Source organism: Apus apus, chromosome 1 (assembly GCF_020740795.1).
Source record: "Apus apus isolate bApuApu2 chromosome 1, bApuApu2.pri.cur, whole genome shotgun sequence".
NCBI classification, from domain to species: Eukaryota; Metazoa; Chordata; class Aves; order Apodiformes; family Apodidae; genus Apus; species Apus apus.
The window spans coordinates 172,118,002-172,145,934 of NC_067282.1; the positions used below are offsets into that span (position 1 = coordinate 172,118,002).

General features: G+C 39.4%; 1 protein-coding gene across 4 annotated transcripts in view; it reads left to right on the forward strand.

Moving 5' to 3' along the window:
• The window catches only part of TAFA2 (TAFA chemokine like family member 2), a 182,024-nt gene that overhangs the window by 62,818 nt on the left and 91,273 nt on the right, over positions 1-27,933 (forward strand). Inside the window, exon 2 of one of the 4 annotated variants that reach the window (XM_051632605.1) lies at positions 11,600-11,654. The exons of the other annotated variants lie outside the window; for them this stretch is intronic. The gene's annotated coding sequence lies outside the window, so the exon portion shown is untranslated. The remainder of the gene's footprint in view (positions 1-11,599; positions 11,655-27,933) is intronic. 4 annotated transcript variants of the gene reach the window in all.

Genomic DNA, 27,933 nt, shown 5'->3' on the forward strand with positions numbered 1-27,933 from the left:
CACCCCCACCCCACCACACTCAGAAATTGTCTCTAAAGCCAAGGTTTACTCCACAAACTCATCAGTTTATTAAGGGTTAACATAAGCTGAGGGATGATGTTTAGGGAAAATACAAATGTAAATGGCGACCAGGAATGTAAATATGTATATAGTGAGAAAGTGTCCTTTAGGGAAGCAATGCAAAAGGTCCTGTGAGGACCTCTGAGGGAGAGGGTTAAGGACCAAAGCGAGGAGGGAAGTAAGCCCGACGTCTGTCCTCCTTCAGAGGTTGCACTGTGTGTGCGAGTTTGAGGAAAGGAGTGTGTGTGTGAGTGTGTGTGTGTGTGTGTGTTGTTCCCAGCGGCAGCGGCCGTTGGTTTTCCCTCAAGCGGCAGCAACACAGGGAGGGGGCTCTGGCCCCGACCCCAGGGCTCACGACCCCGGCACGCTCGGCGCTGAGGCTCAGGCTGGACCCGGGGCAGGCAGGCAGGGTCCCAGCACCAGTGTCCGCAGCAGGGGGGTGTCCCACGCAGAAAGTGTCCGAACGGGCCTCAGGGAGGAGAGAAGCGCCCACCTGCTGCACTCGCCGCGTTTGATACCCCCTGACCCACCTGTCCAGCCAGTGTCACTGTCCAGAGCCAATGAGCGTCCATGAGCCCCACGTTAGGGCGGTGACTACCAGGGGCACAGGATGGCTTGTCGCCCATCCTTTCTGTCCCGGACCACATCTGTTGTTTTGGGTTCAATTGTCCTTGAGAAGCAAGTCTGTTTTAGTCCATTAGCTGGGGATAATCAGGAGAGGCTTTCGCTGGCTTAAAAGGCATTTTGTTTAGACTTATATGGGGAAGAAAAGAACAGTTTCCCACAGCACCCATCAGGAATGTGTAGGAATGGTACTGCAAGCACAAATGTGATATTTGAATGATAGTATCTTTGCAGTAGTAGCAGCACTTGGTCCTGCAAAATTCACTGAAGGTGTCCAGAATTCAGTGCATGGAGATGCCATTTCCATTTACATATTAATTATTTTGTTAACACCTGTCTCTTTTTCCACCCCTAAATGTTGCTTAGTACGATCAGGATGTGGCTGATGAAAATGGCGAGAAGTTTTCATAGTGCCATGCATAGACAAGTTCTAAACCAGGTATCTTGCTGTTTAGTGTGTGCATGTGCAGGAGACCCAGTAGCAGCAGCTACACAACTTTTTAAGTTGTCAATCAGGCCACAACAGTACTGGAGTTGTGGTAAAGGTAACCCACACTGAGCGGGCTGATTAGCTACAACACTATGGGAGATCTAAAATAGAGATAGCCTGCACTTGGGGAACTGATTAGCTTGTGTATAGCCAGTGTGATATCTGAGTAGCAACTGATACCACATCAGCCTGCATACACTTGAAGAGATAACTTGTAATAGTAACCCCTAGATTTAAAAAAACCCACAACAACAAAAATCCAAACATTAAAAACAAAGGAAAATTATAGTTTTTGTGGATTATTGCATTACCAGGAAACAACATACAGCAGTTTTAAGTAGAATATAGATTTCTCTAAAAAATGTAGTAGTTGTGTAAAGAGCTGTCTGTGACGCAACATATTGGAATTTCAAAGATGGCTTTTGTTCTGTGCCAAGAATTTTCTTCTCAGAAAAGGAGAACCCTTGAATACTTCCCAAAAATGCTAAATCCTCCCAAAATAGGATCTGTTCAAGGTACATGAATCTGACACCAAATGCTGTAATAGTTAACCGGCACAGACTCTTAGGTTCTTCATGAAAGGAAACCATCTGAAGGAAGGGATTGTGCCTGCTGATTCATATGGTGACCTAGGTTTTGACTGAAAGAAGCAAAGGATAATTTCTCCTCTTACCCTCCTATCGGAGAGGCAGAAGTGAATGATCCTTACGAGAAATGGAATGGGATAAGAAGGGAAAAATGGCTTGTTGAAAGCACTCTGGTTCTACCATTAAGACTTGGAGATCTCTGCTCAGTGAGCAACAGTGGTACCTTGGTGTCAGTCCACAGTCCCTTTGTATCATCCAGGGAAAATACTTGAGGTTCCCCCAAATCTGTGTGTAGCCTTCTATTATTACCCATCATTTTTGTTTTTCCCAGTGTTGTTTTTGTCATGTGATGCTGTTTTGCTGGCTTAAGATAAGTTCTCCATTCAAAATCTTAGTTTTGTTTTGTGTAAATGTGCTTCCAAGGCAGTGTGAGGTGGTTATTAAAGAGCAGTGTCATGGCTCTGCTTGGAGAGTGTGGACTTTGCCACACTCCCTTGCTAAATACTTGGCTCTTTTATTATTCTTCACAGCTGACTGTGCATTGCTATGTGTAATGATGTCTTAATTTTAATACAGGTAATGTGTTTTGAAAGGGAAATGAAACAAAAAGTTATACTTCTGTTTAATCAGCCTCCTGTAAAATTCTGGCTCACTGGGACACAGAAATGTTAGGAATGAGATTAAAACTTACAACCCCTGGGTAATGTGTGAGAGTGGCATTTGGAAACTATTGTATGCTAGAACAGTTAGTGCTTATCAGCTGGAAATGTTCTGTATGTCCTGATGAAAGCTAAAATGCTGAAGTAGTGACTGGGTTTCTTTTAACTGTATCTGAAATAAAGATGATTAAGAAAAAAATATGTAGGTTAGTGGTGTATGTGTGGAGAATGTCATTAATTGTCTTCATGGTATGTAGAAAGCACTTTACAGTAATTCTAGTGCCACTGGTAGCATATTAATGGCATGCAGCTTTGACTGGCTATCAATCATTATGATGTGCATATTATTTGCATACCAGTCATATAGGATTTACTAGACTTTATACTACTAGAATGGCAGATTAACAAAACGATTGTAGTAACATTGCTCCATAGAAAGGGAGCCTTTCCCATGGGCCCTGGTGGACCATGTCAATACTAACTAACAGTTCCCTGTTAGTCTCTCTCATTCTTATTTATTCAACTTTATTTAAGCTTATCATGATAGGTTTACAGGAAACCTGACAGACAAACTATTGATTTGATATCAATAGTTAAAAGTATTTTAAAAATATTGCAATACAGCTGTTGTTATATAATGTTATGAAACCTTCTGACTTAATTGATGGCTGGCACAGCCAGCAGGGAGGTTTCCAGGGTAAGAAGTGCATCTAGTGTGCATCTACAGAGATTCAAAATGTGTAGGACTTAGATCAGAGGGAAAAGACAATCGCAGTTGTCGAATACGGTGAGTTATTTCTGTCCAGCAAGAAAAACTTGTTGGTTGTATGCATTTCCCAGGCAGCTTTGTTGCAGTTCCAGTGCAATATTCAGCCACAAGCTGATTAATCTTGAAGTTCATTTTAAGGTGGGGAGGGACTTTTTACAAGGGCATGTATTGGCAGCACAAGGGGTAATGGCTTTTAACTAGAAAAAAGTAGATTTCAGGTTAGACATGAGGATGAAATTCTTCATTGTGAAGGTGGTGAGACACTGGAACAAGTTACCCAGAGGAATTGTGAATGCCCCATCCCTGGAAGCATTCAAGACCAGGTTGGATGGGGCTTTGAGCAACCTGGCTTAATGGGAGGTGCCCCTGCTGATGGCAGGGGTTTTGGAACCAGATGATCTTCAAGGTCCCTTTCAGCCCAAACCATTCTGTCATTCTGTGAATATTTTGTTTGGACTTTCTATGAAGTAACCTCTTGGAATGGATCTAAGCTCAAAAATAAAGACTGACATAGAGAGATTTTAGCCTTCTCTGGGCTCCTGAGTTGTGGGCACACTGCAGGTCTCTGAACATTGACCCTGCCCTTTGGGGGAGTTGAGCATGGGCTTAATATTCATGGGTTGATCCTTAGTACACTTGGTCATGACTCTGTCATATCTGCTCAGACCTTATACATAAGAAGCTGGACCTCATTCTAGCTGTATTTAAGTTCTTTCTCTCTATGGTTTGAGCAGGGTTTTTTGCTTGACAGTAGGAGTAGCAGTTGCTGAGAATGGGTTCAAACCCAGATATAATAGCAAGTGTCACCATATATCTAGAAGCTTGATCTTGAAACATCAGATTCAAGAAAAAACTTACCACTGATTTAAGTAGTGTTGGGTTGAAGCTCAATGTCTGCTACTTTGCTTTGACCCCAGGCAACTTAGATTTTTTTCAGAGATATGATGTGGGTAGGTACTGCAGGGAAATACAGAATGGCCACAGATTTCCTTCATCTTCAGTATGAGGGAAAATTATCAGTGTCAGAGTCTCTTTCTTCCTAACTTCAAAAGAGCATATTGTACAGCAAATTTGAATTCCATTGGCCCATAGTAAAATTCCTGGCTGTACCAGGTCACTGCATTAAGTTCAAAGAATATATATGCTGAAGATGTCACCTGTGAATTATTTGTTTCTTTTTACTTGAAAGGTTACATAAGTTACATTGATGTGGCAGGGTTTAAGTTAATGTAAGTACTATTATGTCAGTAGACTTTTTTTCTCTATTTATTTATAAATTCCAAAAGAGCTATTACAATTCTCAGTAGAGCTGTCTCCTGGAGTTCCAGTGACACTGACACTGTTTTGTTGTTAATAAACCTTCCTCACAGACAGACCTTGACATCATGAGAGTTCCCAAAGAGCCTTTTTGCCTTCATTGGAAGATGTACAATTATTTTTCAGACATTTACTTTTTTAACCAAATTTTTCATCTTTGTTTAAAGAAATAATTTTTCTCATATCCCAAAAGACTGCTCCTCAAGCAATGTCTCTGCATGCTTCTTTGAGTTCTTGAAAGACTTCTGTTGTGTAAAACTTGCTTTGCACTAGTTCAAAAAAGACATTTTACAGTGGAGCCAGCTATTTTCTGTGCCTGATAGTAAAGGCACTTTTACTAGGACATATATATGCTTCTCTGCCCTTATTTTTAACTGCTCCTAGTTAATTGGGACCTTGCCAACCTCTCACCTGTCCATTTCACAATTTCCATAATTATTACTGACATAACAAAAATTCTGGAGGGAAACCAAGTAGGTCTGATCTCAATGTGTATGTGTGAACTGAAATATATGAACTACACATTAATTATATGAATTCAAATAGCCACTGGCTAAACATAATTTACAAGAATATTGGTAAAATGTTTCCTAGATGGGTTTATTCTAGATTGTAAGTTTCCAATAAATATGTTACATATCTGTATGTAACTGCCTGTTCTTTGAATGAAGGTTCATCTCAGAAGCTTTAGTAGAATTAGAGGCTAATATATGTAAGTCATAGTTAACATCTGAATTTCAGTCTTAATTCTAAAATTTTGGGATATATCCCATGTATGAAAATCTGATCAAAGCATGTATATTTATTCTCTTTAAAAGTCTGTAAAGGAAGTACTCTGGATGCTATTATTTTCTGATATATGCTTCAGGGGTGAATGAAAAATATTCCTCACCAAATACACTGTCTGGGCTTTCCAGATACCAACTTCTATTTCCAGGTGTTGCAGCTGTTACTGTTAGTGAACTGGGGGCTGCTGTGATGGGGATACCCTGAGAGACTGAGGCACCATGCAAATCTTAAAAATTCAAACCAGCCTTTACTTATGCTCAACAACTGGAAATTGAGCATTAATTTGTCAGAGAGATTAGCCAAGCTTTGGGTACACAATATTCCAAGTCTAATGTGTTTAGCCTTGATGGCCAAAGTATTTGGTGGTTCTCAGGTTTCTGAGGTCAAGATGTCCTAACTCAGGAGCCCCTCAGTGAGGGAAACTGGAGCTGAAGTAAGTGTATGTTTCCCAAGCCCCACTTGCATCACTGGCATCTGGATAAACATTTTCCATGGATCAGGACAACTCTAGTCCAAAGGATTATTTAATCTCTCTGCAGGTTGGAACAAATCTGTTCATCTTGTCCAGGCAGGTGTTATCCCTTCCAACTCTTTTCTGTTCTGATCTTTTCAGATGAGTAGGCGTGCTTGCAGACTGGTGCAGGTTGTTCTGTACCTTCAAGAAGCTGGGAGATTGGGTGCTGTTGTCTTAGTTGTACTGTTTTTATACAACTCTGCCAAGCAGGCAAATGTCACAAAATAATTACACTTCTAACCTACAACAAGTAGTCTTTTTTGCATGCCTAGGTACAAAACAAACTGGATATGCTTCATGTTTAGCCTTAAATCAAGCAGTCTTGTAATATAGTGGAAGTGAAAGGAGGACGCATTCTGCTTCACAGGTAGGTCTTCCTGCTGCACAGGAGTAGACTGTCATGCTATATTGATGGTACTATTTTGAATTTACATGTTGAAGTGAACTTTCAGCAATCATAATAAAAAGGAAAAAGAAGGAAAAATCCATGCACCAGGATATTGGGCAGTGTTTTCTGTATATAACTACAATTTTGCCAGGGAAAGTTTGATTTAATCTATTTCTTGTGGGGCATCTAGAGACAAAAGTTCCAATGAAGAAAATAGGTGGGCAAACAGTCAATTTAACTTCAGAACCAAAACTGATGCACAGAGGGGGTGTGAGACTTGTGCATTTAAAGTGTGGTAAAATAGTTTTTCATACTATTAAATAAAAAAAAAATCTGTGCCTTGGTAATTTTTTTGCCTTATTTTGACATACCGTAAATGCTAAAGGATCTTTTTGCTTAACAAGTCAAGAAAAAAAAAAGAAAAAAAGAAAAAAGATAAACATATGAAAAAACTTATTATAGAATATGTGATTTTAGAACATAAACATGCCTTTTAAAAAATAACTAAAAATTCAAAAGGAATGAGTCTGTATTTGCAAGGCGGATTTTGCATTCAAACAATAAGAAATAGTTTTTAATACAATTCTTAATACTGTAATAGTAGAGATTAAAGTAATATAAAATTACATTTTTTTAAATGTAGAATTTCACAGAATTCTTACTATGGATTTGCAGGGCTCTACTTTTCTGAAATAATGAACTTTAATTCAGATCTAGTATTAGCTGAACCAAAGATTATTAACAAAACTTTAGAACAGAAATGATAATTTATTAAAGAATGATAGATTCATTGAACTTAGCACGGTGATCTTCTTTGCTGAATTTTCCTGTTTGCTTTCAGTTTGCAGAGTCTCATGGCACAAATCAGGAACAGGTCATGCATGGTTGCTAAATGGTTTCTTAATTAGCATTATAACCCATTTGCTTTGTTAATAGCTTTGCATTTGCAAATACCGTATCTCATTTTGCTGAGGAATCATCGTTGCAGCTATTTAAGAATAGGCCTCTTAAGGAACCAATACAAATGAAATCCTGTATATTGCAAAACGTTTGTCATGTTCTGTGATCCAAATGAATGTTTTTTGTTACAGTTTTCTTGTCTATCACTCCATGTAACCTGGGCTGTCATATGACCGACTACTAAACTGTGTCTTTAAAGGTGGTGCTATCAGTGTGGTCAACAGGTTAAGCGAGGTTCTTCCCCCCCTCTACTCTGCCCTAGTAACACCACATCCGGAGTGTTGTGTCCAGTTCTGGCCTCCCCAGTTCAAGAGGAGCAGGGATATGCTGGAAAGAGTCCAACAGAGGACTGCAAGGATGATTAGGGATTGGAACATCAGTTACACAAGGAAAGGCTAAGAGACTTGGGGCTGAGAAGAAGACTGAGAGGGGACCTTATTAATGTGTATAAATACCTGAAGGGTGGATGTCAAGAACGGGCCAGTGTCTTTTCAGTGGTGGCCTGTGATAGGATGAAGGGGAACGATGCCACGCTACAACACCGGAAGTTCCACCACAACGTGAGGAAAAACTTCTTTACTGTTAAGGTGACAGAGCACTGGAACAGGCTACCCAGAGAGGCTGTGGAGTTTCCATCTCTGGAGACTTTAAACACCTGTCTGGACACATTCCCGTGTGATCTGCCCTAGGTGTTCCTGCTGCAGCAGGGGGTTGGACTTGATGATCTTCAGAGGTCCCTTCCAACTCCTGTGATTCTATGATAATTCATTGGGACTTTAGTTAGAACATACAAATGCAATAGTTTTTGTTACATGTAGGCTAAACATAAAACCTCTGCTGTTTTTTCATATTTTCTCAAAGAGGAAGCAGAATGTTATCAGAAATAAATCACCTGTAGAGTGGAGAGGTCACCGCACTGCTTACTGCTTAAAAGCTTGCTTAAAAAGCCTTGCACTGCATTGCTGAGAAGATGTGGATTTTGAACAATAATGAGAAGCTAGAGCTTGTGACACACCAAGTCCTACATCTTGTGGGCACCCTGACTTCATGATGTTCATCTGTGCTGGATCAGGGGGGCTGGTGGCACCGCACAGCACTTGGGCAGGCAGGCAGGGCTGACCCTGTGCAAAGCCAAGCGGGCTCTGAGAGTCCCTTTGGCTGGTTCTCCTGGGCATTGAAACAGAGCAGTAGAAGGTGATAATTATCTACTGAAAATAACAGCCTAGTTTCACAGAGGACACCGTTACCAGTTTAAATGCTTTAGTGTATTTAGGAAGAAATCTTATTTTAACATTAAAAATTACCAGTACTTATTAACTAGAAAAACAGATTTGGTTTCCTCTTTTCTTATGACAAAGAACTAATGTCTGGCTTGTTTAATGACAATTCACCACCTCATGAATGAGGCTATAGAGTGTAACAAAACCAGAATACACTCAGTCAGCACTTGGTCAAAGGTTTATTTGAAGTTCATGCTGCACAGATGGGTAATAGTTTGACAGCACAGATGGAATTTAAGGAACAGCAAGTTCAGTGGGAAAACTACTGTATTGAAGACAGGGAAAAAACGGAACAAACCAACAGCTTGAGAGAAAAATATTGAGATCCAGCTGGTTATTACACAAATTATTTCAGCTTCTCCTAGCATATAAACTGTGAGGACAAACGGCAAATATTTTACAGGAATTGGCTGATTGCTCACTATTCTCTTATACAGGAAGTGCCTCTCAAACCTAATTAAAATGCATTTTTTTATGATTGAGTGATGTTGTATTAGGAGTTAGTGGAAGAGAGATCTATCTATAAAGGAAGGCAGAGCTAAAGGACTTGAGTAGAACAGAATCAAGTGGCTGCAGTCCTGCTACTGTTTCCCATAAAGAGCAATAGGATGGTTACTCCCTGCTGAGTTTCAGACACCTGCTTCTTTCCCTGAGCTGTGTCCACTTGCCAGTCCTTTTACATTTGCCTGCTTCCCACTAATGCCTAAATAAAGTTGTGTCTGCAGGGTTTTAATTTTATGCCATTGCATTGTAGACTTTAGCTCTTGACTAATTTTCTTACCTGGGAATCTGTTTACTCAAAACATTCCAGCCTTAGAGGTAATGGTATAGTCTGTCATCACAGTCAAGTAACCCAGCTATTCTTTACTTTCTGATTTTCACATCATAGTTTTTTAGAGAAGTTTCATTCAATGATCTAATAAGCAAAAAAAGAGGAAAATTAGATGAAAATATGTTGTGGTAGAACACTCACATATTTTATATTATTCTTTCAGTTCACTGATTTTCTAATATTTCAGTAATAAGTATTTGGAAGACATTTTTAGCTAAGTTATAAAACAAAGAAAATTGTTTTTGAAGTACTAAATTCCATTTTTTTGAAATTCCAAGAAGAATGTGAAATCCATCATTCAGAACAGGAAAAGAAATCTCAGCAATAAATTCATTCCTTCAAGCACTGATTTAAAAAGAGAGAAAAAGGGAAGGCTAAAATTATATAATCAGATTAATTACAGCTATAATTTGTTGCTGTGCTATGATTTATCTCCTGCTGCTAGAGATTGTCTCACAAGTGAAGCTACTATGGTTGAGTATTTAAATTCAATTTTTTCTGAATGGGTTTATTTTGAACGCTATATGTTTCTATATGTAAAAAGATCTAGTTTACTAAAAAAGCAAAATGACTCACAGCTTTTAAGGTTATTTGCTGAGTATAATTAATTTTGTATGCAATTTTCCTAGCAGAGATGTATAATAATTGAAAGACCCCCCCCCCCAAATAAATCTGCATCATTATTTGGTAATATTCTATGTAAAACAAATAATCTTCTTAATGACAATGTATCTGGGGAGGCTTCCTGTAAGGGTTGAGAGTCTTTCTTAATCTATGAAAGGAAATAAGTAGTAAGTTGTTAATAGGGTTTTTGTGTGTGTGTGTGTTTATATTGGATCCAATACTCAGGAAGCAAAAACATTTTTAGTTTCTCTCTTTCCATGAGCTGGGCTATTACTTCCAGAAGCACACTGAAATTTCCTGTGCTATCTTGTAATTCTTCTGTTTCTTTAATTTTATTAACAGTGTTGGTTGGTGTTATCAGTTTCTGAAATAATACTGGTTTTCTGGGTTTGGTCTGTTGGTGCCCTAATCAGTGCCCTAATTGATCTTTGATGGGAAAAATGGAAATATTTTTAAATATCAATTTTTAACACTTTTATAAAAGACCCTTTCTTTCTTTTTTCTGTTGGTTAAGGGTTTTTTTTTTTCATGGAGTATATACTTCTTATGATAAAATAAAGAAAGTGAAGGATGTTTATCTTCTTTTTGAAGGAAATCATGATGCTGACAGGATCAGAGAAAAGCTGCTTTTTGAAGGAAACGTGGCATGTGATAGTCCCTTCTAGCTAAGAGTTTATGATTGAAAACAACTGGAGGCAACCTTGCAAGGTCATCCTAAAGGATTTAATAGGGGAAAATCCAAGTATTAATATCAAGGATCTGTTGATTCATTTTCTGTACATAAGACAGTGGTGATGTTTTCAACCCTCATATATGAAGAATCCTCTAAGTCCTTAGCAGGAATCTGAAAATGAAAAAGAAGTGCTAGTGCTATCCTGGGAAAGAATATGAATTCTCCAGGGTAAGCAGGTCATGTCTTGTAAAGCCCTGTCCAGAATGTAGTGAATCACCACAAAGGTGTACCCAAGAGGTGCCAGCTAAGGGCATTATGTGCCTTCTAGTACTTGGGCTACTTTTGCCCATGGTAACCTGAGTGCCTCTGTGTGGGACTGCTCAGAGCTGTGCAGACATGCCTTTGCTGAGTAAAGACAGCTTCCTTGAATACTAAGTGACACCAGAACTCTCTGGAGCTAAACATGGACAGCACTAGACCCCACTGCCTCCTGCTCCCTCCTTTGATAATGACTGAAGCAGCAGTTTTATAAATAAAGTGGTCTTCACAGACCTCTGCTCTATGTACCTGCCAAGAAGGGGATGGGGTTGAGTGAGGTTAAAAACTGGCAATACATTTACATTGCTTGGCTTTTGGCATGTCACATTCCCTGTATGATGGTCGGAGTTAAGCAGCTCATGAGGAGAGTGGAAAGCACTGACGCTTGTTAAGTTATCAGGCTTCCACACTTGGTGCCAGGGACTGCAAAGCACCAACCTTTGAACCGAATAGTAGAGGGCATGAATGAAGAGTGTGGTTCCTGACTTGCCTGCTATGAACACAGCACTTGTGACTGCAGCTCCCTTGCTCTGAAGGTATATTGACCACCAATGATGATCCATGGCTCCTTCTGTACACCACATAGCCTCCCTGACTTCTGTGATTATTGAAGAGTTTTATTTCTTTTTTTGAAGAAGAGAATATAATGAGCAGTTTCTCCCCAGTTTCTGGCCTTTCACTTCAGATTTTAAATATCCTCTTCTTTTTTTCACAGTCTTTTCTAAGTGGAGGAGTGAAAAAAGAAAAATGGATATGCATGAAATTTAGAGGTACATTCTTTGATCATTTCCCCCCATTGGTACAGTAACTCCTAGCTTAATTTCTGAAATCCTGTTTTCTCCTTGCTCTCTCAATCCTCAAAAAGAAAATAGAAGTCTGTGCTTTCAGCACAGGTTTGATGTGCGCTTCAGGCTGATTAGCACAGAGCAACACTATTTAAAAGTAGTAATTCTTACTAATTCTCTTTAAGCATAGGAAGAAATGGCCCTGGCTCCCCAGACTGAGTAAACTAACAGTGTGTGAGAATCCTGGGTGTTGCCTTGTCCTTGTTCTTTCAACATAACCAGCAGTTTCAGTCACATTTGGTTCAGACTTGAGGGCTGTGGAGAGGAGAGGCCTCCAATGGAGGGCAAGGCAGGGCTCCTATTTTTTAGGGCCTTTGCAAGCAGTGTTAAAATGCTATCACTTCAGTGGTCTTGTTGTTGCTAATGTCGCCCTTGAGCACTGAGTCCTTTGAGAGAGGACTGCTCTGAAGGCCTGTAGATTTTTGTCCTTTCCTTCTGTGTTTTTCAAGGGCTTGTCAGGGAAATGATTTGTGTCTTCTCCTGTCAAATCTATTTTTATTATTTAGTCTGAGTACCTCAAAACTTACACTTTTTAAATAACTCTGATTTCCCTTTCTGCAGAGACATAAGTGCATCTTACTTTAGCTCTGTGGTGTCAAGCTTCTGCCAAGGCATAAAGAAAAAAGATGAAAAAAAGATTAAAACCAAAAAAACCTTTCGATCCTCATCTTCTCTGACACAAATCATATGCCAACCTTTTCATCAGTCAAGTTTTTGTAATTAAGTGTTTTAAGAAGAAGAAAAGGATATATATGCTTTGAAGTAATTTGATAAATCAAGGAGGATGGGGATTCAATAGGTTTTAAGTACAGGCTTTGAGAAGGTTATTAGGGATTTCACTGAGGCTAGTTTTAGTGGAATGCAAACAGCAGATGATGTAATTGAAAGGGGTTATACAAGGATAACTTTGTATGCTCAATGTCTAACGTAATGAAAGAGCAACTTTGCTTCCTACTGCAGTTTTAAAGTGGTTTTGACACATAAAATATGTTATAGGAGATAATAAACTATCTTGTGTTTTAATCTTACGGCAAAAGAAAACTACTTAGAAAAAAAAGGGTGTAATTTACCAATTGAAGACATAAGAAACCCAATAATTTGTATTCACATTTCTCTCCACAACCAAAAGAAAATGGCCATATTTCTCAAACATTATTTGAAATAGTACAAAATCTAAATATTTCATAAAGTCTCTGAGCTGGTAGTAGGTAATTTTTTTGTAATAAATATTAGTAGTCTCTCTCATTTCTGATTTATTTTTTTGCTCATTACACACTACCTAAAAAGAATGTTGGAAGAAGCTATATTTAGATATATATTTTATATATATGTGTATATATATATATAAAATTTACTTATGTTGTTAGTCTATATACCACTTGTTTGACCATCATGAAATTGCTCTGGACAGGAAATCAGGTGTGACTTAACAGGAGGAGATATAAAAGCATGATAATTTCTGCTGTGCAAATAGTTCTATGACCGAAATACTTGAGACCATTAGTAATACTAGTTTTTTATCAGTCAGGTGGTATTTCTTGCATGTTAATAATGCCTTCCTACACATTTGAGAGCAGTTCTCAGAGCCTGTGTTTCTCTCATTCTCTTGGAGCTGTAGTTGCAACGGTTGGCAGCTCAATATCTTGTCATCCCACTAGAGCAAACTTTAAAATGTGCTTTGTAGTTGAGTGAAATTAATGTTTTGATCTGCTGTAAAATAATTGCTCAGAAGCCACAATCATGTAGAATAATATACAATGCATGTCTCTGGTCTTTCCCGAGTTGTTTATTTTTGCTGACTTCTAATTTTCATTTACGCAGAAGCAATATCAGGTCAGTATTCTGTCATTGGTGTTTGCAAAATGTCAAATATCTAAAAATATAATAATAATTGCTGAGGTATAATTAAGAGAAAATATGTCATAATCCATTTGGTGGAAATGCAGTATATCTTTTTTTCTTTTTTTCTTTTTTTTCTATTTAACTGCAGTGTGACCTGTAAGTAAACCTGTCAATGGCTCTCCTGTGTCTATGGAGATTTGCTTTGTATGTCACCTTTTGTAGCACTGTATATTGCCTTACTACCCCAATTGTTTAAAATGCCTTTTCCAAAGTAAAACTTGAAGAAAGAAACATCTGACAAATCATTGCCCTAGAAAGGTTAGAAACCTATATTCATTCAATTTTCTTAGCATGCCTTATCCTGACTGGATTGTGCAAATGGTTCTTGCTGACTCCAGGGTGCCAGAGTGACAAAACAATGTACCAAGACTTAATCTTTTTTTTCGTTATGAAACAGTTATAGCTATTGCACAGTTGAGGTTGCAGCTAGCTTCCATTACAAGCCTGATCTACAACTCCCATCAACCTCTTGTTCCCAAAACAAGCCATTCTCTGTGAAATCTGACGTGTCACATCTCATGTAGGGTTAAATGTTTCTATGGAGGCTAAGGAAAGAATACAGAAAAGGACTTTTGAAGTTACAAAGCTTAATTCTCTGCTGCCATGAACTAGTTTTAGTAATCATAAACAAGCAATGTGTCACACACTGTGTATGTGTATATATTATTAATGGAATTGCTAGCCCTGCCTATTGCCCAGTTCCCTAATAAGCCCTGTCATAGGACCCCATTTTCAGTTTCTTATAGCTTTGATTAATGTTTACTCTCTTGGGATTTTATTTCAGCCTGATGTTTGTTTTTATGCATGGAGGTACGTGTAAAATGTCAGCCTGCACAACACAGTTATTGAGAAGAAACACATGTGCAGCAGATCAGTCCTTACTTTCTGCAAAATATTAAACCCTCCACTTTTGCTTACAAAATTAAATGTAAATGAGCCAAACAATTGCAAACTGACATCTCAAGAATGGTTTTAGAAGAGGAAGAAACTTTTAGGAATCCTCAGGTTTATGGGTAATGTCCTATGCTGGTAGTGGCAGAGAATAAGCATTATGTTCTACTTGGTGAAGCTGGCGACAGATTTCAAAAGGTCCAAATACACACTTGAAGGTAAGCTAGCTTCAATAAATATTCAAAATGCTTAAAACTTTATAATAGTTTGTGTTTAATATCCCAGTTCCATGGTATGATATTAAGTTGCAGAAAACTATATGTGCTACTCCTTCCATCCCTACAGTATGCATTGGCATTGTTAAACCACAGGTTTTTCTATTGCTTGATCAAATTATTCTTTTAATTTGATTAGGAAACCAGTTGTGCTAATTTCAAAATGTAGTCAAATGTACAAAAAATGCTGATTGAAATTCTTGCTCTTCCTTATAAAATAATTTGCTTTTGTAGAATAATTAAGGCTTAAACCTTGAATTAAAAGTTTTTAATATCCATGTTAATAAGCTTTACTTTTTTTTTTTAAATGACAGAATCTAAGTATAAAAGTGGTAGAAAAATTTTAATATTTGTCAAATTTAAACAAATATGTGTAAAAACTGTTAGAGCTATTCACTTGATCTTAGATGCTTTGCAATATTTTTTACTTCCTTTTTGTAACTTATTAGAGCCTATTGACAATTGTAAGGTCTTTCTTTTGTGTAGGAGTTTCCCACATAACTCTCAGTTTTGCCCTGGAATAACCTTCTTTTATTTCAGTAAGATATATCTAAAAAGCAGGCTATCAGTTGTGACAAATTGATGTTTTCTCCCAAGACTTACAGACTTCCTTTGGATTAGTGGCATGAGAACAGTAAAGCTCATTTTCAGTCCTGACTTAAACTCAGTACTGAAGAGCTTTTGCACCTAACCCTCTGCACCACCTATCTTCCCATGAACAACTTTTCCATAATGAACATATAAATAAAATTTTCCATTTAATTCTTCAAAATCTATTAGATGTTGAATTAGCAGAGTTCTCAATTTTTAGCTACTCGATACCAAATATCAACCATCTTCATATTTTTATAACGCATGTAGTTATTTTGTACTAAGGAATGAAATAAATTTCATCTTATGTTGTAGTACTGATGAAAGCAAATCGGAGAAGTTATGTCTCCTTGTGTGCTTGGAATGGATATATGATCAAAATTATCTAAAACAAATAACAATAAATACACCAAATTGGGTCTTTTACACAACTGGATATACGGATATACTGTGGAAGTCTAATTACTGTGATTGATAATAGCAGCCATTTATTGCTCATCTTAGGGCAGCTGTACAACTTGTGGTGCTTGAATTTTTGTTAGCCATATTAATTATTAAGTAGAGCTCCCCATTGATTTCTTTGCACGGTTCTATTTAATAACAGATGGTGTGAATTGAGATGGTCTTATCAAGGCTGAAATAAAACTGGAGCTTATAACTTCGTTCAAAACAGTAAGGTGTAACAGACTGTGTGATCTTCTCAGGATGAGATCTCTGTCAAATAAATGTCAAACTGTAGTTCTTTGCCTGGGATATTAAAAGACCTGACTTTATTTCCAATAACTTTACTGTCCATGAACATTAGAGTAAAGTGGCATGTTTTTAACAATGGGAACATGTTTTTGGTTGGGTTTTTTTTTTGGTATTCTTTACATTTATTGAACTAATTTATATCCTAAGGAATATTTTACCATGAAATATTCTTCTTCCATTATTAAGTCAAGCTGTGAGGATATAATAAACAATGTGTGGGAGTATGAATCTTGATTTCCTTAGAGCATTCAGAGATCAATGTATCTTTCTCAAGATTCCAAAAGTTTGAATTAATTTAGTATTTTCTTATAAATTGTAATCTTGGTTAATTTACTGTGCTGTATTTTCATTGCTCTTTGTAGCAGATAGTCCCAGTGAAGCCGGTAGGTGTCTGACAGTGAAATGCAGACATTCAACAATAGGTTTAATTTGCTTGACAGCATCTTTAGATAATCTAAACATTGCCTTTCAGGACATGCAAAACTTTAATGGTAGGGCCATGAAAGCCTCCTGGGAAAAGAATTAATTTTCAATGTTGTAATAAAAAAGCAGTGTGTATGCGGCTCTTGTTAACTGCGAAAATTTTACTGCAGTGTCTGTCAGCTGCTGTATACTTGCAGATCTGTTCTGCAGTGAAGGTACAATCCTCTCTTCAAATCACAGATTTGAAGGATTTTTTTTTCCGGATCTCAAGGATGTGATGAAGAAGAAATTTAAAAATATCTTTCCTAAACAGAATTCAGGCTCTTTGTTGATTTTTCTCTAGTTGGGGAACCTCCCATATACGGCAGTAAAGCATTTTATGTAAGGGAGGCTAAAGAAGAAGGGATTGATGTACAGTCACTGAAGAATGACATAAATACAGCTTGTTCCCTCTTTGAGCCGGGAAAACGTCTAGTCACTTTCTAGTCTTGTCTTTTCTGTGAAAAACAGAACATTTCCCAGTAGGATCTGGGTCGAGATTCTTGTTTGTAATGATTTGAGATTTTGGCTACTCCAGTATTTAGACAAGATTATTTCAGTAGCATTTTGGAAAGGAAAAATACAGGCAAGGCTGTAATTGGCAGTGGTACAATGAAAGCTGTAGTCATTTGTTGGAGGGGCATCCCGATGAATCTACACAGGAAAGCAGTTTACAGGATAAAGCATAAATTAAGGGAGATTTCTCTACATTTAGTTTTTCTCCATATCTGTAACCTGGAAACAACATGTGAACTGACCTAATGTTAAGTGATTTTTAAGTGCCTGTATGTGAGGAATAGAGACAATACAGACAGACATATACAGGCATATATACACATATATAAAAATATATAATCTTTTGTTTAGACAACAGGTTAATTTTTGAAGATGTCTGAGAATTGTTAAATATGGAGTAATGTTAGCATCTCAGTTCCTAATGTTTAGGCATATAAACCACATCTTTTTCTATGAAGATATTTTCCTGTGGCCTGAAAGTTTTTCATATATATCTAACAAAAAAGTACTTTTAAATTAATTAATTCATTCAGCAGAGTTCAGCTACTCAGTGCCAGAGGAGATTGGCCCCAAAATGTGATCCCAAAATAATGAGGGCTCAGTTTAGTTGCCCTTTTGCTCCTTTCTCTCTTTTCCTCCATGCAAAAGAAGAAATGTTAATGCTGACTGGGCATTTCCAGATTTAGGAAATAAAAGGCAATGTCTATTAGTCAGCTTCATCACGTCATGCATAAGAATGTGACAGAGCTGTGTTTGCTGCTTGATCCATCTGTGTGTGTTAGGATTCACGCTCATGGAACATGCAAATGCTCTTGATGAGGAGGAACTTAGAGCAACAAATTAATTTAAAAGAGATCCTCCAAAAGTCTCCTATTCTTTCAGTCCTTGAATATGTTTGTTTGACTCAAATAGTGACAACATAGAGTCCGCTCCCCATCCTGGATAAGCTGACTGGCAGCAGTTTTCTTATTTTCTTCTCTTGTGCCTATGCTCTGTCTTTAAGAATGTTTATAGCACTTTTGAACTCAATCAAGGAAATGCCACTGCTTGTTAAAAATGTATTTCTATATTCACAGCTTATAGGTAATGTAGTAACAGTAGTCTTACATTCACTGGCACACATTGGTACAACCAGTTACTTTCTCTAGGGCTTCTGTGTCGTCCCTTCTTTTAAAGAAGTATTATCCTTTTAGTAATTTATCCTAATGCTTACTCTGTCCTAACTATCTTAATGGCTTCTAGGATATTATCTTAATAGATATACCCTAACTATTCAAGTCAGTTATTTATATATAAAAGGCAATTTTTTATATACAAATTTTGCTTAACAGGTTTGAAAATGCTGATGTGTCTCCAAGCAGTATTAAAAGTTGTAGAATAGATTTGAAATGTGCAGCTTCTGCCTGCACAGGTGCATCATCACATGCAAAACAGGTGTGATTGCTGGGGGGACCTGGTGTGAGAGGGAGAAGAGCTGCTCTGCTGCAAGGCAGTGCATGGGGTGCTCTGGCTGTTCTTTCCATGATCCTGCAGAGTGATTTGCTCTTGGCACAACCTGAAGAATCAGAGAGAAACAAGCTGGAGGCTGGAAAGGCTGCTAGCTAATTCTCAGGTCTTACATGATCACTCTTGCCAGCAGCACACAAGTGACTGTTGCTACAGCTGAGGTCTGAAAAATGCAAATTCTTTTAAAAGCAAACTAATAATTATATTGATAAACAAATATGCCTTCATATATACTAGAATAAGGCTAACTTCTGTGACACTGTCACTTCCATTTGGCATTCTGGTTCTGGAGTTATTTTGCAATATTACAATTTTTCTTTCAGTTTTTTTCTTTTTTTTTTTTAATAACTAGTAATATTTTAAAATGTTAGACAAACAATATAAACGGTAATTTTATTTTTTTACAAGGCACATAAGTTATTTCATGTTTCTCACCTTTATTTTATTTGATTGAATGACTCTTGTTCTTTGAGCTTATCAAAGCAGAAAGTCTTTTAAAAAGGAAGAATGGGGTGATGGATAATTTGGACTATGTAGAGGAATAGGGAATGCTTGGCAAGAGGTGTGTTCTTGGTTGACCACGGCTACTGAAAATATAAAATGTGTTGGAAAACTCAACACACCAAAATATTGCATTTTTTTACTAAAGTTAAAAACTATTGTGTTTAGAATCAAAAGGAAACACTTTGATTTTTTAATGTTTTAAACTTGAAAAAAAAATTTGTAGATGCATTTTGAAGTGAAGTAATCATTAAAAATTTACAAATTCGAGTAGACATTTGTTTAAAACATTTTGATTGATGCTACATGAATCCAGGAATTGGTTGGTTTTCTACTTAGGGAATGCTCTGAAAAATAAAAAAACTTTGTCCTGGAAAGTTTCATGGAGCTGTAGTTACACTACAGCACATTTTTCATCCTGTGTACAGTGCACACAGCTGTCACATTCCAAAGCTCATGGTAAGAATAGACTCAGTCTAAATAAAGTGATGAGATTTTTATAGCTGGCATTAATTTTTTTTTAAACTCTTTTTGCAGTTATATGGCCAAATACTTCTTTCTGTATTGCTACGTGCAGACAATCTTAATAAGCTGACCAATACAGGATACTAATGGATGTGTGAAAATGTGTTCTTCAATCTATGTTCTCTTATCACCTTGGTATTTATAACTCCCAAGGATCCTTAGAATGGGAGACTGGATTGTTTAGTGAAATAGTAACAGGATTTGAAGACTTTCACCTCTAGGACTTTGATTTACGTCCCAGGTTAGGTTGGCACTGTCTGAATGGAGTTATCACCTTTTTTATTTGGCCTCTGTGAAATGAAAGTCTTACATTTGTAGTGGACAGCTGTCCAAATCACAAAAATACCATCTTGCTTTGCACTAATTATGGTCTTTCAGGTTTCAATAAAGAGACAAGGATTAAACAGACATGAAAACTTCCCTGATATCCCTGGTGAATGATCTTCGTTTAGGCACTTTGTCAGGGTATCTTTGACAGTTGATGCTGCTGTCACCATGCCAAATACCTGTTTAATCAGTAATGAAATACCTTCAAGACTTGAACAACCACAACACAAATTAAAAAAAGCTATAAAAAGGTTCAGAATGAGAATTTCTACTATATAGAAAACTTATTCCTCAAATACTTGGGGGGACAGCAATCTCAAACTCACTGTCACCTCAAATGATTTATTATCACTTGTCTAATTTCAGAAGAAATGGTAAAAAGATGCATGCATGAATTTATATTTTTGTACCTGCTGCACTACAGACTGATGCAAAACAGAAGGTTCACTGGATAGAAGCAATTTATGCTGAAATGGGAAATTTCTACTTGAAATTGGCCAGGCAAAATGTTAAATACAAAAATAATACCTGGTCCACTGAAGAATGCTTTGTATTTGTACCAGCTAGTTCATAACTCAGTGGGTGGAATATTAAAACTTTGGTCTGGATTTGCTGAAGATGGATCATCTTGCAGAGAGAGAAACTGAATCTGACTAGAGCACTCTGTGAACAAGAGTAGTTACTGCATAGCTATAGAAAAGACAGAGCCAGACTTTTCCTGGAGATGCACAGTGGTAGAATGTGAGGCAATGGATGCAACTTACAACATGGGACATTAATCTGAGACAGGAGGAATTTCATTTTATTATAATTTTTCCCCTAGAAGGATGATCAAAGAGTGCAACAGGTGGTTTAAAATGCCAGGATGTTCCAAAACAAACGGATAGTGATCCCTAAAGCCCAGCTGCTGCAGGAGTATGAAGCATCCAGATTCCCAGGACATGCAGCTTGAGGAAATCCAGAAAGGAATGGGCTATTTCTCCACAGTAGGTCAGATTTTGTGTCTGAGGGGTCAGGAATGACAAAAGTGTCTTCTAGGGACAAACAATAATCAGGAAGGTTCTTTGAAATATATTAGTAAGGGAGGAGATTCCTTGACTTTGATTTCCTAAAGCATAATCTAACAAAACCATAAGACTCTATATTATAAATTAAAAGCTAATCAATTATTTTTTAAAGATTACAGCAGCTATAGGCCCTCCTTAATCCATGCTGGTAAATGACATGCCAACCTATATACTTGCTGCCTTGTAGCCGCACAGTTCCCTTCACTGTTTGTAGGAAATCAGTAAGATTAGTGAGATCTTGTGGAAGAGGAAGGTGGGTTTCACCTTCCTTTCACCGTTTCTATTCACATTCACTCTTTCACAGATTTCACTCATTCCTATTCTCATTCCCACATATTCAACAGGACTGAGATATGTCTGTTGAATTGGTTTGGCCAAGACGACACAATGTGACACAAGGGACATGAGATGCTGGCTGCTGGGTCCTCATCACAGCATTTGGGTTTTCTTAACTGGTGTTGACTATCAGGGTTTTGAGCAGGCCTTTTATATCCTTCAGGATTCCACTGTTACTATGGTATGGTTCTTTTGCCTCAGAATTTTGCTTACTTTGGCTGTCATACATTTTAGGCAAATTTCCTGGACATTGTTTATGTTTCTTGATCTTACGTATCTCAGAGTTGTATCCCATCTCATTGTTGGGCTTGCAGGAAGAGGAACAGCTTCCCTGATGTACTGTAACCTTGCTGTCCTCTTTTCATCAAAGTGTAGGGTCTTCCACTCTTGAGTCATCTTAGCTGTGGTCTGAACAGGGCATAGGCCCCAGTCTTGATGGAAACATCATGTCCCTGAGTGTTTCATTGCTTTTGTCTGTGTTGTCAAAGAATCATAGAATGCTTTGAGTTGGAAGGGACCTTAAAGATCATCTAGTTCCAACCCCCTGCTTGGGCAGGGATACCTCCCACCAGATCAGGTTGCTCAGGTCTCCATCCAACCTGGTCCTGAACACTTCCAGTGATGGGGCTTCCACAACTTCCCTGGACAACCTGTTTCAGTGTCTCAGAACCCTCTCACTAAAGAATTTCCTCCTCATGTTTAACATAAATCTCCCCTTTTCCAGTTTTGATCCATTACCCCTTGTCCTCTCTCTACAAGCCCTTGTAAAAAGGGCTTCTGCCCCACCTTTCCTGTAGGTCCCCTTCAGGCACTGGAAGACTGCTGTAAGGTCTCTCTGGAGCCTTCTCTTCTCCAGGCTGAACAGCTCCAACTCTCTCAGCCTCGCATTGTTGCTCCAGCCATCAGATCATCTCTGTGGCCCTTCTCCATGAGCTCCATGTCCTTCTCATGTGGGGGACTCCAGAACTGGACACAGCACTCCAGGAGGGGTCTCATGAGAGCTGAATAAAGGAGGAGAATCACCTCCCTTGTTCTGCTGGGAGGTGCAGCCCAGGACACAGTTGGCTTTCTGGGCTGCAAGCGCTCATTGCTGGCTTTTGTCATTGGTTGCCAGTACAGGTCATTCTTTTTTTAACCTTATTCTGGTGTTTCCTCTGGTGCTTTCTAGCATATATTTGCATTCCACGTAATATTTGCATTCAATATAGTATTTCAGTTCAGGACATACCCATTTTTTTGAGCAAGACAGGAGGCAAAATAGAGAAAATGATAGGAAAATGCAGTATTTTGAGAGGTCTAGCTTTAAATTTTGTATGTGCCTGTGATACATAGATAGGAATTTTTACACTGTGAACAACAATGAGCATTTACCAAGCACAGGACTGGAGCAGAAACCCATTAGTGCTTTGCAAGGTGAATTGGTTACATATTTGGGACTTGACAGACTTCCAGTGGATATCAGAGACATTTTTTTTCAGTAGAGTAGGAAAATAATAGCAACAGTATTTTAACACTACAAACCAGAAAGGAACCTCACCCTGAACTTGAAAAATGCTGGATTTTTTTCAGTATTTTTTCTAGCTGATTCATTTTACCAATTAAAGCACATCTTGTAGATGCAGCTACACTATATTTACATCATTGTCCTGGTTTGAGCCAGGATGAAGCCAGTTTTTCTTTTGCTGATTTTTTTTTTATTTCAGTGAGCTTTCTTCAACTAGCAACTGCGTGTTCTGCTAGGTTGATAAGACACTGGAATGTTTTTGTAATTGCTGGGCTCTCAAGGTCGTGCCTTTGCTCTGCTGGCTCAGACACTACGGGGGGATCTGTGGTCCCCCCCCCCATGGGAGGCTGGGTTAGACGAACAGCAAAACTGGCCAGAGATATTCCATTCCATATATCTACGTAGGCTCGGGGGAAGGTCGGAGATGACAGAAGAAAACTTCCTTCCTTCCTGCTTTGCTCTCTCGCCGCTTCGCCTTGCCTGTCTATCTGCCTTCCTTTTTCTCTCTTTTCCTCTTTCTTTTGTTCGTGGCCGGCGTCTGGGACAACACCATCTGCCCATCATCATCGGACCATCGACCCCAAGCCCTCCTGACCCTCGTAACTCTCTGCCTTCTCCAGGAGCAGCTTCGGGATTCCTCGGAATTGTCTCATCTGAGGGAAGTGCTGTGGGAGTTGCTGGGGGTGGGGGGAGGTGAGAGGTTTCTGCCACACTTTTGTATAATCACTATATATATATACACTCTAACATCACATATTAATTTTCTAAATAAAGTTGCACGGTTCAGTTTTCAATCTAGACAAGTCTCTTTTTTTTTTCTCTCTCTCCTTCCCTACCTGGGTAGGAGGGGGAGGGGATCGAGAGCATTGTTGTCCAACTGCGTCAAACGTTGACAACAATTAATTGGGGGCTCGTCCGGGATATGAACCCGGGACCTCTCGCATGCGAGAGGTCCCGGGTTATCCCTCTCCTCCTCCTGGCCGGAGGCAGGGCATCTCTAAGGCTGAGCATTAGAACTCGATGAACCATCCTGATTATTGACTGATGCAACCTTCCTCTTGGAAGAACCATCTCCTGGGTTTGTTCTGTTTAGTAGCTCTTGCACACGCAACTGGAGAATATCAGTGGGTTTCTTATCCCAAACTCTCATGTCCTCTTTAAAATGATTTTTCAAGAGAGACCACAGGTGGCGTCGCAGTGAGTCCTGTCTTCCTCGCTGCTGTCTCGTAGCAGGACGTCTTTTATTAATGACTGCAACATGTGGCCCGTCGTCTCTAGGGAGAATCTGGGGTTTACCTCCCCATCCATTTGGCATCCTATTCTTTCTGTCAGTCACATTTTCAATGGCTGAGGTTTTGGAACTGAAGGGAATCAGAGATGATGTCTCCATACTGTCGTGCTTTGAAAGCCACCTCACGCACAGTTGGTCTTGCGCCTTCATTAAAGCATCCCATGAAGGAGAATATATGGGCATGTGCTGCTGGCACAGCTTGAGCAAATCTCCGGAACATCGGTGTGTCACACTCAACATCATCAGGATTTGTAAGTCCATCTTTATCATAGATAACTTCTCTCACAGCTATCTCTCTCAAGTATGTGATGGCTTTCTCAAGAGTGGGTGTTCTACTCCGGCGCCATTCGATGTCACCCTTGTGGGGGTATCTCTCTCTCACAGCTGAAAGGAGTCGGTCCCACAGGGTGGTAGTTCCCACCTTATTACTAAGTGCTCTGTCAATACCAGCATCTCTGGCCAGGGATCCCAACTGCTTGGCTTCTCTTTCATCCACGTTGTGGGTTTCAGCACCACTATCAAAGCATCGGAGCAACCACGGAAGAATTCCCTCACCCTCAATGCGGGTAAAGTCCTTTCTCATGAGGCGCAGTTCTTTCATAGAGTGAGGATAGAAAAGGACGTCGTCGTCATCGTCGTCGTCATCATCTGATTGAGGAGGGCTTGCTGTCGCTTTATCCGTTTGAGAGTGGTCTGGTTTTTTATCTGTCTGAGAAGCACCCGCTCCATCAATTGTATTAGAATTCTCTTCTTCCTCACCCTCACCTTCTACTGCTTTAAGGAACTCTGGACATCTCAGACGGGAGCGGGTGAAAAGGGTGGAGCGCTTTGCCTTCGCCTTGCTCCTAGTCACAGGATCAACTAGCCTGATTTGTGATGGATCAGACTCTATCTCTGTAGGAGCAGTGGTTTTTGTAGCAGTAGGAGTGGTGGTATTGGCAGCAGTGGTGTTGGCAGCAGCAGTGGCAGCAATATTGCCTGTGGGGGAATGGCAGTGAGCAGAACAGCAGCTGGCCCTACGCATCCACATTATATTATAAACATTCAGCAAAAACATTCCTACTGTGACAATGCTATTCAGATCAAAAGCTGGGAGATTCAACTTGAAAGAAAACAGAGGTTTAAAGATGGACCATCTAGAACTTGTACTATAGGTGTACATATACAGTGCCCCCATAAAGAATAGTATCATAATCCCTAAAATGACCAAGCCTGTGATTATACGGTTGATGATGGCTACCGTTCTATCAATAAACCACAAAACGATCACAAGAGCAGCCACAAAAAGCAGAATGCTCTCGGCTGCATACCACAAGTATAGTTGCAGGCTTGATAAAAAATCTAGTAGATTCATGGCATCAAATGTCTGTTCAGTTTTCATTCCTTCAAGAAATTCAGCAAAATTTCTCGCCATTGTTACGTGAGGGATTTCTCCCATCAGAGATGGAATTTGTAATCTGGGCTTAAAAATTCGAGCCCCACGTTGGGCGCCAATTAATTGTTGTCAACGTTTGACGCAGTTGGACAACAATGCTCTCGATCCCCTCCCCCTCCTACCCAGGTAGGGAAGGAGAGAGAGAAAAAAAAAAGAGACTTGTCTAGATTGAAAACTGAACCGTGCAACTTTATTTAGAAAATTAATATGTGATGTTAGAGTGTATATATATATAGTGATTATACAAAAGTGTGGCAGAAACCTCTCACCTCCCCCCACCCCCAGCAACTCCCACAGCACTTCCCTCAGATGAGACAATTCCGAGGAATCCCGAAGCTGCTCCTGGAGAAGGCAGAGAGTTACGAGGGTCAGGAGGGCTTGGGGTCGATGGTCCGATGATGATGGGCAGATGGTGTTGTCCCAGACGCCGGCCACGAACAAAAGAAAGAGGAAAAGAGAGAAAAAGGAAGGCAGATAGACAGGCAAGGCGAAGCGGCGAGAGAGCAAAGCAGGAAGGAAGGAAGTTTTCTTCTGTCATCTCCGACCTTCCCCCGAGCCTACGTAGATATATGGAATGGAATATCTCTGGCCAGTTTTGCTGTTCGTCTAACCCAGCCTCCCATGGGGGGGGGGACCACAGATCCCCCCGTAGTGTCTGAGCCAGCAGAGCAAAGGCACGACCTTGAGAGCCCAGCAATTACAAAAACATTCCAGTGTCTTATCAACCTAGCAGAACACGCAGTTGCTAGTTGAAGAAAGCTCACTGAAATAAAAAAAAAATCAGCAAAAGAAAAACTGGCTTCATCCTGGCTCAAACCAGGACATTATGATAATCTCTTTTTATTGTGTAAGTTACTAAATTGATGATCAGGTCTTTGAAATTAATTTTTTATTACCTCATTGGGGTATTTTTTCCTTCATCCTTCTTATTTGCCAAGTCAACAAATTGCCTCATTTTTATGAAACCCAGCTTTTAACATAGGCTGCTTTTTTGGTATAATTATATAAAAGACATTAAATGATTACTGCAGTTGTAGGGAGTTATACACTGTAGTTTCAACCTTTAGTGAGTAAAAGTTACTACATTTGCAAAATTTTGCTACTGAAATCTGTTACTAACTTCATCAGCGGGCACAGCAATATACTAGGAAAAAAGAAACTAATTCTCTTGGAGTAGTGTAGTGATAAAATACGTGACACTGTCTTTTGAAGAAAACAAAGCTTAAAGGGAAATACACTGAACCTTTATTGCCCTTGGTTCTCTTCTCCTTTCTGGTTTATTCCATGTTCAGTGTTGAATACTCAAGTGGTTGTTTATGTAAAAAAAAGCCCTGAGGATCTTTTTGGCTCTGCAGTTTTTATAGATCTAAATTGATTTCCCCCTACAGATTTCCTCTTCCATAGGAGCTTACGTCCTCCCACTCCCCTCCCCCCCAAAAAACCCTCTTTTTAGAGGCAATGCAGGAGGTGGCATGGCCAAGTGAGGCAAGAGAAAATGGTTGCTGCAGCAACAAAATAAACTTGGACAACTGAGGGTCCTGAAAATTGTATTTCAGAGAAAGCTGGGTTGGGTGAGCTCCCCAGGGCACTGGTGATGCCAGTGAGGGGCAGCTCCTTGGGCTCAGTGCTGCTGCCACCCACGTGCAGGTGCTTCCTTATGTGTCTGTGTCCAGGCTGACACTGTCACCCAAGCTTCGGGCTGGGAGGCAACAGTGGAGTAGTCTTACAGCTCAATTAAAGCAGGAGGGATCATCTGCCTAGCTGCTGCTTGCTGAGCAGACACACGCTGCTCTGTCTGTGTGTGCAAAGAGCGTAACACTAGGTCTGAATCAACGTGTCCCATTTCTTGATAGGGCTGTTAAGAATATTTGTCATTGGAAAACTTGAACCAGAGCTTCTGGCTGGAGAGCCTGCATAGAGCATGAGCAGAGCCAGCCCTTGCCTGCTTGCAAAATAGGCATTTCCCTTACTGAGCTTACTGAAGGAGGACTTACATATTTTGCAGGCAGAGAAGAGACCTTAATCTCCTCCTGGAGTTGTCAGAGCATTTCCTGATTACACAGAGATACCTTAGAATAACTGTTCATCATGTTCTGCTCTCAGGATGGGGTCTTGTCAGATTAAGGGCTAACAAGATGATTGCTTTCTTCTTGAGCTCCTCACTGGACTCTGCTTGTTGAGACTGCCATTGCTACTGCTTTAAGCAAGCTGTCAAGTTGTTGCGTGCACCCACCTTTTGTTTGCCTGGGCCAGCAGAAGCAGAGATGGCAACTGGAGCTGGTTCTGTGGGTGCTGTGGCTGCAGCGGGGCCTGTGCCTGTCT